Source organism: Pogona vitticeps, chromosome 3 (assembly GCF_051106095.1).
Source record: "Pogona vitticeps strain Pit_001003342236 chromosome 3, PviZW2.1, whole genome shotgun sequence".
NCBI classification, from domain to species: Eukaryota; Metazoa; Chordata; class Lepidosauria; order Squamata; family Agamidae; genus Pogona; species Pogona vitticeps.
The window spans coordinates 113215640-113230485 of NC_135785.1; the positions used below are offsets into that span (position 1 = coordinate 113215640).

The following is a 14846-nucleotide window of genomic DNA, read 5'->3' on the forward strand; positions in this document are numbered from 1 at the left end:
AGCATTTCTTCCATGAGACCAGACCATGAGGCTTGGGCACCCACAACCCTGATGCCAGTTCACCAGCTGTTCTTCCTTGCACCACTTTTGGTAGGTACTATCCACTGCTTACCAGGAACATTGCACAAGGCTTGCCATTCTGGAGATGCTCTCAGCCATCACTATTTGGCCCTTGTCAGAGTCACTCAGATCATTTTGCTTGCCCATATTTCCTGCTTTCAACACACAAAATTCAAGAATCCCACCCCTTGACAGGTGCCACTACAATAATATAATCAACACTTCACCTGTCACACTCATATATACATATATGTACATATGTTAAATCAAGAAACTGAGCAGAAATTTACATAACACATTGGAACTTTAAAGGTTCTACACAGCAGAAGGTATCTCTCCACATCCTGGAATGAAGAGTTATCTCTGGAAACAGAATACAGCAATATTAGGAAAATTTGCTCTCTTATCACTCTTGCTTTCCTATTTTGGAATCTTTCCTATTAGCTCCTAGTCACTGAGGAGCAGACAAGTTTTGGGCTCCTGAAAATAAGAGACAAGAAGCCTAAGCAGCTGCATCTCAACAGTTCCACCTAGAGTAACAACTAATGAAAATCAGGTTATTCATCATGGATAGAGTTCTGCTGATGGGTGTTAGAAGTCCACCTGTTGTCGTAACTTCCGTTACATTCATTTTGAACCATTTGTATCACATTATATGACACTACATATGCTACTACAGCTTTGGGTTCATGGCTTCTTCTCCACAGAAAATTATTTGTGCCATTTCACTATCCATACGTAGAGGGGAGGACCTTTTACTTTCTAGCAGTGAAAATATGGGGTACATCACCTAGCCAATTTAGGCATAGTAATAATAATTAAAATCACCAAAAGACTTTTTTTCATAACCAATTTTCCTTTCATTTCTCATCTTTTATATTATAAGCCTTCTGAAGCAACAGATATGGTCATATTTGGAACTTCTCAAATATAAGTTGTCCTAGGGGTTTTCTGACTGAACAGTGGGTCAAAAGGATTTTAATTAACCAACTTAGTAATTAATGGAGACTGTAGTAACAACAATGGCTCCTCTGTACCTTCTGCCCATGGATATATGAAACACATCCCACCCTCCACAATCTTATGCTCACATTGCTCTTAGAGCAAGAAACAACAACCTGACACAGTACATATACTGTTTCCCCACCTGCTGCATGTTGGAGCTTCTTTTCTATTCCTTAGTAGTTTTCACTGTTCTGTCTTATTTTATATAGGTATTTATCTACCCCGCTTTTTATCAGGGAGAGTACAATTTAGCAGATTTCAGGTGATGGCTATGCATCACGATAGGGCCAGTCCCTCACATCCTAACTCCTCTTCCTATAGATGGAGGTGGAGAAAAAGTGTATGGATGGTAAAAGAGCTCTAGCAGCATTTTAATGCATACAGGAAGATGGTTACCTCATCCATAACAGTACAAACTGATATCTCTGTGTGGAAACCAAACTGTGCATACATGTAACAGTTAGCCTAGCTCTATTCAAATTAAGAATAACTGCATTTATAACATATTGCTGAGCATATTTGCATGCACAGCAACAGAAAAATCCAACTAGGGCATGTATCTGTCAGTCATCATGTGCTACTAGTTCACTGGAAAATATATTCACCAAAAAAATTCATGCTTCTCCCAAACTTTGGAACTCCCTTCCGCAGGAAGCTAGGCTGGCCCTGTCTTTACTGTCCTTCTGCAAGCAGGAGAAGACCTTTCTCTTCAGGTAGACTTTCTCTGAGTGACTAGCTGCCTGAATAGTTTTTAATGGATGGTTGTACTTTATTGCTTTAAATGTCTTTTGGTGTTGAATGCATTTTTTGTATAGTAATTTGTTTGATCCTTTTTAGTATTTATATACTCACTGATGTTAACTGTAATACTGTCTTTTAATGATGCAAGCTGCCTTGGGTCCTTTTAAGGAGAAAGGCATGGTATGTATGTATGTATGTATGTATGTATGTATGTATGTATGTATGTATGTATGTATGTATGTATGTATGTATGTATGTATGTGTGCGTGCGTGCGTGCGTGCGTGCGTGCGTGCGTGCGTGCGTGCGTGCGTGCGTGCGTATGTATGTATGTATGCATGCATGTATGTATGTATAAAAATAAATAAATAAATAAATAAATAAATAAGTAAGTAAGTAAGTAAGTAAGTAAGTAAGTAAATAAATAAATAAATAAATAAATAAATAAATAAATAAATAAATAAATAAATAAAGTTATCTTTAATAGAAGATAATACCAATTACACCTCTCTTCAAAAACAAATAACACAGTCATGTAGTGTAGTGGTTTAGTGCTGGACAGAAATTTGGGAGTTCTGTTAAACCATGAAACACACTGTGCAACCTTGAGCCAATCCCACCCTCTCAGCATGACCTATCTCACAAAGTTGCTGTGAAGAGAAATTCAGGACAAAGAAAGCCATAAATGCTGCCTTGAACCCAATGGAAGAAAAGCAGGAGGCAGATGTAATAATTTAAAAAAAAAGCAATTGACACACACTGATTTAGATGTACAACCCTCAGAGAAAATAGCATAGAATTACCCTCTAGAAAGGAATAAAACAATGGATTGGATCCTTTGAAGTTTGCAGCAGAATAAAATATAAGAAGGAAGAATATGATTTCTGCATATTCATTCCCAATATGGGTGTGAAGGTTCCCAAAAGAGCTCTAGCCAAACTCACTCCACCCAGGTTGGATCTTGCTACCCTTATGTTGATGAGCTAAACCTGTACAAATATCCACTCCCTTCCAAGTACTTACCCTTTAGACAGGCAGGCAGGTAGATGGAATCATGTGCACACACATACATTGTGAAAATAATCAAGAATCAGTACACTAAAAGTCATGTATGAGGTCTTCCTTGAAAAGTGGCTTGAATGACTGGAGCAAAGGGGAGACCATTTTCATTTGGGCACCCACCTATACAATGCCTTCCCCAGTGAAACAAACCTGAGGTTGACATTACCTGCCTTCTCCTCCTCTTCCTCTTGGCACAAGTTGGGCATTTTTGGTGATGTGACTGGCCAAACTTTTTAATGTTGGTGTTACATCAATTGATTATGTTATGATTTGTTACTCTTCAGGTAGATAGACTTCTGTACTCCAGATACATTGTTTATATTGCCTTTGTTTCTACCTTGGTTAAATAAGAAGCTTTGAGCCTTCTATTAAATGCATGCACGTGAGCGCAGGGGGCGCCCAGCCAGTCCATGGACCAAAAAACATTGGGGACCGCTGTATTAAAAGCCACATAAAGAAATTACAAGACTCAAGACCTCAACCTTTGGAAAACAAAGCAAGTATACAAATTTAGTTAGGAAAAGCATGATAATCCTGGTTCAAGTCCGCTTGCCTTCCAAGCCCTGCAGGAATTCAATACAGTAAGCACATCTGGTAACCCATGTCTCAGTACATGCTGGTACACTCAACTTGTTCTGGTCAGTTAAATCTACTTGCAGCAATATCTGCAAGTTTGAAACTGGTTTAGCAACTCTTTAAACCTGTATAGAAGAATTCCAGTTAGCTAGGACCTAGAAAACAAAACCCATTAAATCTGGCACATGTATGTAAGTTTGCCATCCAAAGAGTAGTACAATAGAGTACATGCAGGATGGGGTGGATGCAAGACAAGGATGAAAGGAGTGCCTTTGACTTTGGCATAAGAGTCTTTGATGGCAAAGCAAGCCATCTGATAAGGACTGTTATGTTTAATCCTTTTGACCTCAAAAGGTTGCCAGTTACCCAGGACAAATCTGCCTTACAACTAATGTTTCTATTTATCTGTGCTTTTCAAAGCCTTGTACTTTTAAATATCTGTCGATACATAAATCTGAAATTCCAAAGTCTTAACTACATTCTCAATGCATAATTCTTAACAAACCCAACAAGATTCCCACCAACCTCTACTACCAATTCCAGCACAGAGCTAAAATCAGATTTACAACAACTGTCAAAGCCGAGGATGACAGATAAATTAATCTTCCCTTCATAAGTTTACATCCCAGCAGCATCTGGGCTTCTGATCTGCCCCTAACAAGCACAGGGTCTCTACAAGCTGTCGTTTAAAGTTGATGTTTTCATGACTGGAGATGAATTATTCTGTCATGAGATTCTATTTATTTAGCAGTTGGAGGGTGCGGTTTTGGCTTTCAGATAGAATGATTTCATGGGTTAAGGTACCCTTGAAGCATCACTTTAAGCCTCAGAACAGTGAACCCTGGAACAAAAGTTAAGCCTTTGCAAGGACATTTCTTGAAAAAGCTGGTCACAAATAACATCAAACCTCTTTGCTACCACTATCCACATGACAAAGTCATCCAATAACAGAAACTGAAACAAATGCAATTATAAACACTTTGGAAACAAGATACTGTACTCATTTCAGTTTATGAAAAATTCAACCATGACTATAGCTATAGCACTTCCTCTGTGCTGTAAGAGATTTCTGAAAACATAAACTCTTGCTACTGTGAACGTTTTTGTCTACCACTGTCCATGCCATCAATGTTTTACATGTTTGAAGTGTCTGCCTCCCCACCTCCTTCATGTTAATCTACTGGTAGAAATGGGAAAAACAATAAGTGATTAAAAGGTTCTAAAAGCAGCTTTAGGAATATGAGGTCAGTATAACATAAAATTGGTACTCAGTATTTCTCCATTGGGGAATGGCAATAGCCTAGCACTCAAGCTTACCAGAAATCCCAAATTCAATTCCCAGCACTTCCAGTTCAATGGTCAGCTTGGAGATGATAGGAAAGATCTTCACAGAAAAAAACTCAAAGAGCATCTATGAGTCAAAGCAGTCATTGATTATGATATATGTGATTCATCTAGTTTGGGATATATTATGAAAGAGCATAATTAAATGAAAAGTCTTTCACATCATTGCAAATTCCTATATTAATCTTTTGATAAATTAGCAGTAATGTCTGCTATTCTAGCAATCATAGCTGTTGTGGTCTGATCAGTGTACATATACAGTATTTTGTAAGATATTTATAAAAACCTAAAAAAATACTCTCAGGAAATAATTTAGTCTCCCCAAGGCAAACCTGATGTGCCTTGTTGATGTACAGGTGATGTCAAAATACAGTTGGTGACTCGCTGAAAATGTTTAAAAAAAAGAATAAAAAGCCCCATGAGACTGTAGTTGCTAGAGCAGGTATAGAATCCAAGGCTTGATGGTCCCGATGGATCCTGCCCTAGTTTCATGGGGGGCTAAGCCCACTTTTCCATCATCATCTCAAGAACCCCAAAGGAATAAACCATCAACAGAAAATAAGCTACTGCAGGGCTGTATCATGTGGGTGATGTGAACTGGGTTAAAGGAAGGAGGACGGAAATGGAAGAAAAAGTGGTGTGAAATGCAGAAAAAAAGAGCAATGTTTATGCAGTAATTGGCATAATAGTAAGGGATAAGGACTCAAGTCACACTGGCAACTCATCTTGTTTTTACGTCCAATGACTCAGACCCGACTCATGAATTGGCCCCTTTTTTCCAATTTGCACTTTCGAGTCCCTATTCTTTTAATGAAGGACACCATAAACCCAGAGGAAGTTTTGTGACGCTCACCAGAAGACACAGGAGAGGCAAGCAAATGGTGGCCGTGGAGGTAGTGGTGGGGAGAGAGAGTTTTTAAGAGGGTGGGAGAGGAAGGGTGAGGGAAGGAAAGATCAGCCTTTTTTTCATATCAGCCATAACTCTGAACACATAGGTGGGCTGGTTCGTAAACCTCCGATCTCCTCATACATACCCCACATAAAGCCCATTTCCTCCCTTTTTTTATGGGGGAAAAAGTTTGTTTTTAATAGGGACTTGAGACTCTGGACTTCGGACCAAAGACTTGGACTTGGGACTCAGAGCCAAAGACTTGCCAATAGCCGTGGTAGTAGTGGTACAAATGGTAACCGAAACAAAATGCAGAAATGTGTTATGCATACATTCCATTACTGTAGGTGAACCAGGAAGAGCAATATGTGACTCATTCTATTCCAGTGGTTACCAAACGTGGGTCCCCAGTTGTAGCCCAAAGACATCTGGGAACCCAAGACTGTGGACCACTATTCTATTCCATGCTCTTTTCACCTTTTTCATGGTGAGGAATAATTAAATAAATTGGAATATAAATAATGTATATTGCCTTGCACAATAGCTAGCAGGTGAATGCTCTGTCACACCATACATATAGTAGTGAAACACTTCCTAGTTAAAAAAGAAAGAAAGAAAGAAAAGCTGCCCCAAGACTATACAGGCTGCTGCCTCCAAGTTCCTGACAGCAGAGAATCGACTTAAAGTTTTAGTAAAAAAGCTATCTATGATGATGAAACTATTTTGAGGATAGAGGTGAGCACCTTGGATAGCTCCTGTAAAGTTCAACATAAAATCTGGAGCACATTTGCCACACCCATGAAACCGGAGTCACCTGCCGCCATTGCTGTGAAAAGGACGGGAGGATGAAGGATGGCAAGAGGAATTCTGCAGTGGACGCAGATGTGAGATGCTTTAAGAACATCCAAGCATTATGTGTGAAATTGATTTTGCAGTGACAAGCAGCAGCAAGGGCTCTGTCTTGTGGCTCTAGCAGTAAGAAGATTGGGATGGGATGGGGAAGCTTTGGAGCTTAGAACATTGGTCATCCCAGAGTTATTCGTTGCTCAGCAATGATAGATAATTCTGCAGGTATTCATGGATTTTAGTCATTCCAGCAAAACGAAACAAAAACAGATGAAGTAAAATGCATGACATTCCCAAGCAGGGAGTTTCTTATGTAATTCATCTTAAAATGCAATATTCTGTCATCTCAAGTAACACTTGCTGAAAGCAGCCATCAATACTTTTTGTCAAAAACCAGCACTCTGTGTAAAATGTTCCATCAATCTCTATTTACATAAAACATACACCAAAAAAGGGGGGGAGCAACTCGTTCCACATAGTTTCTATAAAGCACAACCATTCCAAGGCTCTGTCACCCAGTTTCATGCTCTACTGAAATATTATTTTGACTAGTACCAAAAAAACCCCACCCTCTTTGAATTTATGATACGAATGGGATTTGTTTTTAATATAAAGTCGACACATGCCCTATTGCATAGATGGTTTCAGAAAGAAAGACAGATTCTGTCTGTCAATGCAAGTTAAGGGACAAATTCTGCTAAGACAGTTCATGGGTAAAAACATCTGTAAATAAGCAGAGTTGTCAAAATGACAGTTACATATAATAGTTTTTGGGAGCTGGGGAGGGGGATAGAGGAATAAATCCAGGCAAATGGGAAGTAAGTCAGAAAAGGCACGCACACACATACGCACGCAGACACACACACAGACACCCCAAAAGCCCACAAACTGGCACATTTGGTTCTCTTCATCTGATTACCATTAAAGTGATCAGCTATAAAGAACTCACTAATAAATTTCCAGCATAATTTGATATGTAGGGATTCTACCATGCCACATTTGTAATGGATATTCGCCCCAGTATAGAAAATAATTATAATCAATCCTCTGATTAATACGGGGGGGGGGGGGGGAGAGAGAGAGATTGAGAGAGAGAGAGAGAGAGAGAGAGAGAGAGAGAGAGAGAGAGAGAGAGAGAGTAAACAATGAGGAATGTGTTTGCTCAACAAACATTTAATCCTTCCTCTGCTTAGTAACATTCAAGGGTGCATGCAGATCCTTAAATAGCCAAAGCAGCATCCCTCATACACAAGGGAGAGATACCAACAGGCTTGAGAAAACCACAAATTTGGTAGAAATACAAAACAACATTTATTTCAACAAAAAAAATACTAAGGAATGATAAGACTCTCTAAGGCAGTCTGAGGATTATGTGTGTTCAATAGCCAAGAAATACTGAATCAGTTAAATGGAGATGGCTGGAAGCTGCAAACTGGAAGGAAGTAGGTATTTCAAAGAAGTGCTTGGACTCCTTTCTTTTGAGATGTCTGAAAGTACATTGTACCCATAATACAATCTGGGTTACTCTCACTATGGAGTAATTTACAGCAGCCTTGCAATGTAGCCCAGTCTTAATACTGCAGATCATACTTGGGTAGAAACTTAGATTCCCAGTCAAAGATTGCCCATACCCCTCAAGTTAGAGCAGTCAACTTTGGTACCACATACCTCTTCCTAAGTCATATCAAATAATCAATTGCATGGAGAAGCCTCCTGCCCCATTGACTTCCACGCAGACAAATTACATGTCAAAATGTTCAACCTGTGACGCAGTTAGCTACGTTTTCTGCCACTCTTCTTCAACCAGAAGTCATTTAAATTAAAATATTATGTGGCTGCAGGCTGGAACTGTTTTCCCATAAGCACCATCATTGACTGAGTAAGAGCTTTAGACAGTAAGCTTTGTCTGCCTGCTAGCCAGCCTGTAGAGGACCCAGAAATTGAGGCAACAACCATCCCCAGAAGCCTAGCCCACAGTCACTGAAGAGGAGATAGTACTGGAACAGTTGAACGGAACTGGGGAACTCCTCAAAGAGAGAACAGATGAAGTGAAATACAGTATTTATATTAACAGGCTGTAAAGGTTTTAATATAATCAGTCAAAATTTAGACTGAGGGCCACAACCTTCCTAATAGAGAAATACATTCAAAGTCATGAACTGAATAAAATGAATCTGCTTACAAATGTATTTTTTACTGCCAAACCTGTGAGGGTTTGTTTGTTTCTTTTTTCGAAGAAACAATGGTAAACAGAGAGAAGTAAATTCTCCACAAATTTCTCCCAATGGTGAAAACATCCAGAATTTTCTAGAAGTTTGGCCTTCCTTGAAAAAAAGAAAGGCAAAGATGAAATACTTTAGGGCATGGCCACAACAGTGCTACTAAATCCTTTTAGGCTCTCATCCTTTTAGCACAGGTTAACATGTTTTCCAGCATGGACCTTATTAAAGTGAACTGAGTCTGCAGAGAGGTAGTGCTCTCGTTGCCTTCCAGTTATGAGACCAAGAAACAAATAATTCCACAGGCCCTAAACCCAGACAAGCCCTGTTTCCTCAGACAAGTTACTAAATGTTCCAGCCACTCGATTTGGGTGGGGAGAAGAACAGTTCATAAATCAGCAGGTAAACCTAATTCTACTTCAAACAGCTTGCCTAACATTAATAGTGCCTTTGTTGTCAATAAACCTATATTTGACTTCTCCTATTTTATTTATAAATTACTAATGCTTTTCCTGGGGCAAAATGGTTGAAGTAATAGTCCACACTAAGCTATATCTCTGTCAGCTAAAGGGAGGCAAAACTCAGGACAAATTGACTCAATGAAGGGAAGCTATTAGCTGCAAATAGGCCATAGCCAATACTGCACAGTCATCACTACCTACACAGCTGAGCACTTACCATTCTACCTAAAAAAAAAAGACAAACAAAAACACAAAACAAAATACAAGAGCTGCCTAAGTAGTCTGGACTAATTAAAATATACTGTGAGGCGGCAAGCAGCACCTGAATGCACACAAACACATATGCAGCATTGTACTTGTAGCAACTACAGTATCACTATATCATTTGAAGTCTGATTCATCAGTCAGCATGTAACTCACTCATCCCTATAAATATTAACTATCATGTTTAAGTGCCCTTATGACATCAGCTAGCCAGTTCACATACCGTATTAGTACATCAGTAATTAACAGCATCAGCAGATGAACCCCTGTGTATGTTACGGACATGATGTAACACGTTCTGCTATTTGTGTGATGAAACATGATGGAAAAGACCTGAAACGCTTGAGTAATAGTTTCCCCATGCCACATGTCATTTATAAGTCATCTGTCACTCCTTCAGTTTGGAACCAGTGGGTACACTCTGAAGAATTCTGGCTCCTGGTTTTGAAATCGTCCTTGAAAAGCAAAACATCATTATGTCTGTCTCTTTGAGGACACCCACCATCTACTCTTCTTTAAATTTGCCTCTCCATTCCCCAGTCACTGAAGTCATACTTGATACCAGCTTCTAGAGACAGTGTGCACAAATTACTGCTTAGTTTGTAGCTTGTGCACTTGAAGTCTTATGGCCTTAGTCATTCCAGACTGAAACACAGAATATGTGAAATATGTCCTCTACAATTTAGGAGACAAATAATGGAGGGAATTAGTGTTTGCTGGGTCATTTCCACAGTTTCACTGAGCGGCTGGAGCTCTCTTCATTAGATGTAATCAAGATGGATCTTATTTAAAACCACCAGGCAATTCCAGTAGGTGGTAAGCCAGCACAGCATTGCGCAAAATACATTCTACTCCATTCCACTAAAAAAAATTATTGTGCACATTGGGCAAAATTAGTTGATACTGCAGATATTTAATAACATTATGGCCCTGGTTCACTTGTGGCTCATGGAATGGATCGGGGTGGGGGGAAGGAACACAACTCACCCCCAGATTCAGCAGAGTATCTGCTCCAGTCATAAGCTGTCACTGACCTTAGCATATTAGTTGACTTACCCTATATTGTCTTACTACTAGCATTAAGGTACAGCTGATACTTCTGGAGCCAAGACAAAATCTGTCCAATTTTTCAAAATGGCAAGAATACAAATGCCATTATGCAAGAAAAAATGTGATCACAAACACACTATATTCACTTATGTTTTCTTGCCTTATAATTTTCCTTGCAATAAATTCCACAATTTGCTTTCATGATTCTGTGTAATCTCTCCTACCATATGGCAAATTATTTGAAACTGTCTAGGGGGACTCCAGGAGGCATGGAACCTACTGAAGATTCTTCAGTAAGATTGGCAGAGAGTTTGCCTTCTGCTATGAATGTTCCCTACAACATGCAGCTACAGTGGAACACTGAATGTCTTCTATGGCTTAGACTTGATTCCTCTGGAGTTCTGCTGGCCAATGCCCAGCACGAACTGATTGTTCACCACAGAACACATGGCCTAAGAATACTTCACAACATCTAGAAAGTCTCTCTCACAGATGCCTTGGTGCAGTACTTCCTTGAGAGGCAAATCAAGAGGAAAGGGGCTCTCTGAAAAATGTGAACGCTAAGAGAACCTAAAGGTTTCAAAACACATATGTTAACAGCAATCAGAATTCAATTTAACTAGTGGATTGTGTGATCCTTTGGGAGAAGCGGATAACTTATTTTGTGTGTTCTTTATTCTGGCAGGTTAAATCATTTCTAAAAGTTAAAAAAAGCAGCACCTGCAATTTTTAAAATGTCTGCTTTTGCTGTGTCCCAGTGGCATGGTCATCTGCAAATGACATTTCTCTCCACACAAAGTAGGCTTCCTGGCTGAGTTAAGGCTTTCAGACAGCACAGACTGAAGTCATTCACAAGCCATAAACTGCTTACACATGCAGGTTTCTTGGTCAGTAATGCTGCAGAAATATTAGTGAATCTATAAAAATTTTAGAATCTTGATGCACCCTAGCTTTACCTGAAGAGTCCAAAAGGTTATGGGGAAGGAAGAATACAATGAAACAAGTACAAACCATAGTTCCCAAAATAGAGCTGACTGCCCTTTGTAAATCCTGAATCAGTCTTAACAGAGGGTAACATTGAAGAGGTTTTGCATCTTAATTCAGTACAAAAACAAGAAGCCCACGACAGGCACGCCTGATCAGCCCTTGCAGCTCCTCTCTACCCTGGAGATGCTTCCTCCTGCTGTTTCAAAGTGCTGAAGCTGTATGATAGCCAGTTAGACAAGCCCACCCCACCCCCAGAACAGAAGCAGTGTAGTGGGAGAGAGATGTAAACAACTTCCTCTCCTACTATCTTACTTCTTTTCAACCCCCACCCCCAGCTATTTCTTTTAAATATCAAGCAGTGCTCAAAATATAAATAATGGGGCATGTCTAGCTTAGATGATGTTTGCAACATTGGTGCAAACTCCAATACAAGTGCAAGAGGGGACAGGCCATAGTTTAGAGGGACAGTACACTCTTTGCATGCAGAATTTTTCCAGGTTCAGTCCCTGGTATCTCCAGAAAGAGCTGAGCTCTCTAAGAAAAAGAACAATTGATCAGTAAAATGTGCTCCAAAAAAAAAAAAAAGATATCTTCCTAAGGAATGCTCTCTGCCTACGGGGCTGTTGCTTTTTAAAGCAACATTTTCAACTGCAAAAATACCCTCCCCTAAACAGGCGGTATATAAGTCCAATAAATAAATAAATAAATAAATAAAATAAACCTTCAAATTGAGTGACAGCTTTTCTTTAATGCCTGTTGCACTGAAGTCAATGCAAGTGCCTGCTTTCAGTACTAGTAAGGTTGAAGAGGACGCTCCAACCAAAATAAAGTTGTGTGACATGGTTTGAGCAGTTTGATTTAAGTATGGAAACCACTGCCTGTTGTTTAAATTATTAATAAATAAATATGTATAACCTGCATGGTTTTTTTTTCATCTATCACACCTAAGTTTCCAACTCCACAGTTTTTTCCCCCCAAAATGCACATATTATATGCAACTGGATGCTTTTTACCATCTACCAAGCCATGTTTATGAAAATAAAATAAATAGGAGGAAATTAGGATCATGGCCCCTGGACCCAGCACCATGCAGGAAATTACACAAAATCTATATCCATTTTTTTCCAGAGTGTAGTTGGCATATAGTCCCCTGTGCAACAAGAAACTTGAGTATGTAGAAGCTAAGAGTAGATCCTGCAGGTACAAAACTGCCCTCCCATACATCAATTTGTATACAGTACTTCAAGAAATTCTGCCCAGAGCTTTGCTCTAAAAATTACAGCCAGTAGTAGTCCTCTTCTATTAATAAACATTGTCAGCTGCCCAGGACTCAAGAGTACACACTCATAAAGGGGCTCTTATTCTAGTTAGCCCTGCCTATATGTGCTAATAGGTGCTTTGACCAACGCACTTTGACCAATGCATGATCGGCATCAGTCTGAAGAATCTTATGCACATGCACCCTTTGTACTGATGCCTGCCATGGCTAGCCAGCACGGGGTAGACTGCCCCTTCACTTATTTCTTACCCACGAGAATGAATGCATGAAAAGGTCAATGCTACATCCGCACAAGCAAATTTTCTATAGGATTTTTATTCTCATATTGTAAACTATAGCAAGAACCATGATGGGGACTTACGTACATGCAAGTGTTACTGCACTTAAATTATATTCCACCCACCCCTGGATTAGTGCAATGCACTCTATGCAGGGCTGGCTTTGAAGAGTGTTTGGAAAGTTCTGCTGATCCAAAAACAACACAGACAGACTGCTGACTGAGACAATTTATAGAGAAGATGTAACTCTCTTTCTAAACCAGCTTCACTGGCTACTGGTATATTTTTGCATATAATTCATAGTCTTGGTTATGACCTACAAAGGCTGGTGTTACTTGGGTTGAGGATATGTGAAAAACAATATTATATCATATTGTATATAGTCATCTCAACTTTAAGATCTGTTGGTGAGGCCCTTCTCATGGCCCCATTACCCACAGAGACCCATTTGGTAGGGACTTGATGGGGGTTGCTCCCAGGCTCTGGATTTCTGCCCCATCCTTGCTATCCTTCTGCTGGGAGGCAAGGAGCCTATGGCAATTAATAGCCTTGAACTACAGGAATGGTTTTCTCTCTCTTTTTTTAGGTGAATTACTACTACTATTATTTTAATGAGTAGATTTTAGCGGTCAAAATGCTGTTGTGTAATTCTGCCAGCATAATGCTAACCATGTAACTTTTCGAGGTAGATTGCCTCAGGCCAAGAAATCATAATAGACCATACCAGTTGTGTGCCAAATCATGCAACTCTCTGTGCAACAGATAATGTCTACAATTATTTCTTAAATTGAGGCAAATGCATCCAAAACTTATTATTTTAACATTATCTTGGCATAACCATTCAAGAGGATTTTGGCCAAAGTGTTTTAATTTTAACTCTATTTGAAAAAATATAATGAGTTTAACTCTACCTTAATATCTGCAGCATTCTTGTACTTTAATTTTTTATTTTCAAAAAACTATTGTAAGCGACATTGGGTCCCAGTTCTTTCAAAAAGAAGGCATGGACATAATAAGAATTATCTGCCATCAAGTCAATTCTGACTTATGGTGACGATTTACAAAGACTTCCAGGTAGAAAACAGTCAGAAGCGATTTACCATATTCTTCTTCTGGTGTTGCCATGGGACTGTGCAGCATGCCAAAGGCCACAAAGGCTGACTTTACTTGCAGAAAACACAGAGGGGGAATCAAACACCTAATCTCTGGCTCTGCAGCCAGGTAAGTAAAGGTAAAGATTCCCCTTGACATTTAGTCCAGTCATGTCAGGCTCTAGGGGGCGGTGCTCATCCCCGTTTCTAAGCTGTAGAGTTAGCGTTTGTCTGAAGACAGTTTCTATGGTCATGTGGCCAGCATTACTAGACACAGAATACCTTACCTTCCCACCGTGGTGGTACCTATTTATCTACTCGCATTTACACGCTTTCGAACTGCTAGGTTGGCAGGAGCTGGGACAAGCGATGGGAGCTCACTCCATCGCGTGGATTCGATCTTATGACTGTTGGTCTTCTGACCTTGCAGCACAGAGGCTTCTGCGGTTTAACCCGCAGTGCCACCACATCCCTAGACTCTGCAGCCGGATACCACTGAGCTATCCAGCCAAGTAAGGCATAGACATAAAATGAATAAATAAAATAAGTAGCATAAATAATGGCACCAAATTACTGCTAATTAATAAGTTACCATTCACATTCCTGATCGTGTGCCAAGTTGTGCAACTGCCACACAAACACTAATGTAAGCACCAATTTGTTAATTAGCAGAAATGTAATACTTTTGTGTTTTTT

The 14846-nt window shown here is 39.6% G+C and overlaps 2 protein-coding genes across 2 annotated transcripts in view; both read right to left on the reverse strand.

Annotated features, from left to right (window-relative positions):
- LRMDA (leucine rich melanocyte differentiation associated) overlaps positions 1 to 14846 on the reverse strand; it is a 1005591-nt gene that overhangs the window by 915289 nt on the left and 75456 nt on the right. The gene's annotated exons all lie outside the window — the stretch shown is intronic.
- The window catches only part of LOC144588363 (uncharacterized), a 52144-nt gene that overhangs the window by 21015 nt on the left and 16283 nt on the right, over positions 1 to 14846 (reverse strand). The window contains exon 1 of the mRNA XM_078391084.1: positions 1 to 14846. This exon is cut by the window's right edge and continues 16283 nt beyond it. The gene's annotated coding sequence lies outside the window, so the exon portion shown is untranslated.